We start from the raw sequence: 5,114 nt of genomic DNA, 5'->3' as shown, positions 1-5,114 counted from the left end.
TATTAGAATTTAACCTAAGGATAAAAGATTGTTTGGCAACATATTTTCATCAAATAATAGTAATAACATGACAAGGCACGTTGATGTTGCTGAGAAATATGCCTTGTTTGTGAGGATGTGAGCTCTCCTCGAGTCATCAACACTTGACATTTCTCGCTGCTCATTTCCTGTAAAAATGGCACTGTTGAAATTTTGCAGAGGGTTGAGGTTTGTGACCGTTCTTCAGAAACATCTGCATTGAGATTTGTTGACAATGATATTGTTGATTATTTGTTTTTTTTAGCAGGTATTACAGATGTTATGGTGTTTTCTTCTTTCTTGGTGTTTCCTGTGTTGTTTGCTTGGATGTTAAAGGATTGCAGGTATTTGGTTCTACTTCTATTTATTCCACTTTATGTATATCCCCCCTTCCCTTATATTTTTTAGGCTTAAAACCCTTGTGATTCTTTTTGGTGTGAGAGATGTTAATGGACGGGTGTTTTCTTTCTTTCTTAATAATGGTTGTTCATAGCAAATAAATTAGTTGATTCCTCAATATATTTGATATTATTTATGAAATTAAGACAGTCTATCTTTATGATCACCTTTGCTTTCTTCTTTATTTTTTCTAAAATCATGTGGCTAGGAAGGCTTTATTAATCTCTCACTTGTTATGATTAACTTATAAAAAGTACTTAATTATTTTCGGTCAAATTTTAAAAATTCTAAACTTTTTTATAAAAGTTTCCAAAGTTTATTATACATCTAGAAAGCAAAAAATGAGAGCAATAAATGAGAAAGAACCCGTATAATTTAGTTTTGAAAAATTAAATTCAAACCCATAAATGGTTTTACAACTATCTCTCATTTAAGGCTATAAAAAAAAAAGATGTCAAATAAAAAAAAAAACAAAAAACCTTAGAATATTAGATCATCAAAAATCTCTTGATAAAAAGGTTACGAAAGATTGATAAAAATTGAAAAGAAAAAGATGAAAGGCAAAACTCTTAAATCCAATAGTGAAAGTACAGGACCAACATTTAAGGAAGGAGAAAAACATTCCAAGGAAAAAAGATAACATTGTTTAGGTATTTCTTAAACTTTAACCAGGGGATGGAGTTCAATAAGCACATCCTTTTCCTTTTCAATCTTTTACTATATGTTTGTATTGATTGTTTACTATGCTTTTTCTTTTCAACTATTTGTTATTTTTAATGCATTTAGTGACTTATTTAGTTCTTTTTCAAATGATTAGATTTGTTTATTGAAGTGTTAAATGTTAGTATAAAATAATATTTTGTAAGTTTTAGTGTTATGTTAATCTTTTTTTGAAGTTATGGTTTTAAGTATTGAAGTTATTGTGATTTGGGTTATTTTAAAGTAGTTTGTTGGGTCTACTAAAGATAATAGCCATGTTGCTTATACTTCAAGACAATGAGTTTAATCAATTGAATAATATTTATGCCAAAAAAAATGTTATGTTTGGTTGTTTTCATTTTTTAATTTTCCTTATTATTTTGTCTTTAATTTTTTGTTTTCTTGTTATTTTGATGGTTTAATCAAGTTGTTTTGAGCATGTTTAAACTTTGATTACTAAATTTATGTTATTTTATGGGCTTGTTATTCTTCTTTTCTGGATTTTGCTTTTAGTGGGCATTTCTGGGTTTGATAGCATTTCTAGGTTGACAATTTATCTATTGAAATTTGCCTTAGGTTATTGAGTTTTATGTCTTTTTGATTGATTAATAGTTTTTACACATATTTTTACTTTTTGTCATTAATCTAGGATATTGGTGGCTTAAAAATATAGATATAATCATTTTTTATTTTTTATTTTTTATTTTGTAATCATTTTTTATTTTTTATTCTTTCACTTTGTCTTTTGTATAAAATTGATTAATCATGATGATTTGATGTTTGTTGTGATAATCCAACCCTAAATTCTTACTTGAATGTTGTTTTCACATACATCTATACTTTTTAAGATCATATTTCTAGGGGTTTTTTTTTTGTATTCTTGAGCATATTCAAATATTTTTTCCCTCCTTAGTCTTCATTCTTTCTTTTCTGGTTTGGGGTCATATTTGTGAGCTTGGTGGGCTTTTGAACTAAAACTCAATTCACGTGGCTAAATGGAGTCCATTCTCTGTAAAGTTATTATTGGCAAGTTTATTTTTATCAAAAGAATATATATATATATATATATTGTTCTTGGAGTGTGATTATCAAACACGGTTTTAAGATATTTTTTAGCATCTGATTTTTTGTCAAGTCATGTTTAGAAAACATGCCTTACTGATTTTTTAGTAATGCTTGTCTTCTTATTTTTTATACTTTTTCCAAATAAATGTCAAATAATTTTTAAAAAAATTGAAATAATTCATGCACTGTTTTTAATTTATTTATGGGGTCCCTTCCATGTTTTCCAATCATTTTATTTAATATCTTAGTTGTAAACTTATACTGTAAGATATTAACCTAATATCAATTATATTTGCTTTTTCTTCAAAATTTCAGAAAAAAATACAAAAAAATATAACAATTCCTTATGCCAAAAATACATATTTTTTTTGTATGCATATAGTCAAATTCTAAAATTTTCATGCATATTTCATAAAAAAATGTATTTTTATCATACTTGAAAATATATATAAAAAAATATATTAATGCATATCACAACAGGCTTGTAATTATCTATTAGAATTTAATCAAAATATTAAAAGTACCTTAAAAATCAACTTATTTAAGTAATATTTAGAATATGAGTTTCACAAAATAATGTATATTCCCAATACTAAACTAAATGAATTGACAAGAATATATCTTTAATTTTTTAGGCTTTAGAACTATTAGGTTTTAACCTAATAAGATAAAAATATTCTTATAAAGAGTGATTTTTCTTAAACTTTAGACAGACCAAATAATAGAAATATATCTCGGATAAATAAATAATGTAACTTATTTTAAATAAAATATACTAGAGATGATGCGTCCTTCCTATATATAATTAGTCTTTTTATCCAAACTATAAGACTAGTTAAAGTTTTTAATGATCAAAATACTAATTGGTGAATTCATCATTTTTTACTGATAAAAAACAATAATTTCTTGTTCTTTCCACTAAACCATGAAAATCCAAATTCAAAACGATAATCATCACGACACCATACACATACAATATCTTTTAATGCAACATTATAAATAAGATTTAAGATCTTGTTATACAAATAAAATAACCCTAATTAATGGCCCAGGATTAATAAGAATCCCTCATTTGAAAGAAAATAGAATGATTTCTTTTATTTTATCCAAAGTGTTATATTATAGACAAATTTAATTCACCAGATGTAGTATAAAAAATAAAATACATTAAAATACCTTTAGATGTGCAACCATTAAATAAGGGTTACAAGATTCATAAGAATAATATTTTTTATTTGGAGTAGAAACAACAATCCAAAATGTAGATCCTTATAGATTAAATACTTCTCTTTTATATATATATATATATATATATTATGTTTTAGCTTCTACCGTTAAGAAAGCAATATCCATTAAGGTCTCGATCTTATTACTGTTAGAGATATCATAATAATAAATAATTTTTAGAGACATGTCCTCTTGATATTTTTTTATTTTATCATAATAATAAATATTGTTTATAAAAACATGTTCTCCTTATATATTTTATTTTAAAAATAAAAAAATTTATTTTAAAATTATTATTAGTGAATATATCACATAACCAATCGGTTGGTTACATATAACACTTATTTTATTAATGTAAAACATAGTTTTTATCAATAAAAGTTTTTTTTATTTTTAGTATTCATTTATATTTTATTAATGAATCTAATATTTAATTAATAAATATAAAGTCAAGATAAAGTTCATGGAAAATACTTTATAAAGAAAATTATAATTACAATTATGATATTTCTATTACATCAAAACATAATTTGTAATTAATGTTATATTAAGATTATATATTAATTAGAATTCTTAAGACTGATAGATTTTTTTTTATTTTATGAAAAGAAGCAATTATTCTTATAAGTTGAAATGAAGGACATATATAATTAAATTGTAAGTTTTTGTTAAATAACATGTTCATTAAATTAACTTATATAAAAATTTTATATGGAAAGATCATATATTTTATGGAAAGGTTTACATGATATTTGTGTGAAAAATCTTTAGATTTGATATCACTAAGTAAATTATCTTATATAAAAAGTGTTACATTTTGATTTTAACTACATGTTATCCTAATCCTAGTCGAGGGTAATAAATAAACAAATATTAAACATATTATAAACTATATAAAGATATTTAAATACTCAAGAGATGATTCATTACCCTAATTGAATTAAAAAGAATATTGAATTTGATGATTCATTATCCTAATTGAATTAAAAAGAATATTGAATTTGTTATTAAATAACATTTATTGTAAAATTCTTAGCCAATACAAAATAAAATTTGAAAAAAAATTTATATTTTATTTAAATAATCAATGAATATAATGTTGAGAATAAAATTGATTTAACAAAGTAGATATATTCTAAGCTATAATATCTAAATCAAAACATTTATAATGAATAAATAATTATATTAAAAAATTAATTACTAAAAAATTAAATCAAATTCCTTATAATTTTTCTATGCTATAATGCTTTTTGAGAAATATGAGAAATCCAACAATTGAATCATTGATAGATTTATTTTTATATCTTTATATGTCTCTGTCTATTCAACAACTTACATTTTTATCTTTACTATCTTTATGTTTTTTCTATTTTCCCATTAGCGTCAACACTTTTTGTACCATGAGTTTTGGTCTCGGATTGCCCATCATAAACGATAAATTTTAATTCTATTGAATCGCAGCCTAATAAATGGAAGAACAATGATTTACAAATAAAATTTTTATACAAACTGATGTCTCAAATTCATAAGTTGTAAAATCATAAATTTTAAATGAATATATATATATATATATATGTTTTTTTTTTCAATTTATGTTCTTTTCTTTGCTGTCATGGAGTGATATATACATAACTATTTTGGTGAGAGTAAAAAATATTTTTTTATTTAAAAATATATTAAAAAAATATATTTTAAAAATATATTTT

This window comes from Populus euphratica, unplaced genomic scaffold (assembly GCF_000495115.2).
Source record: "Populus euphratica unplaced genomic scaffold, PopEup_1.0 scaffold395.1, whole genome shotgun sequence".
In the NCBI taxonomy this organism is placed as follows: Eukaryota; Viridiplantae; Streptophyta; class Magnoliopsida; order Malpighiales; family Salicaceae; genus Populus; species Populus euphratica.
This window is presented reverse-complemented; position numbering follows the sequence as displayed.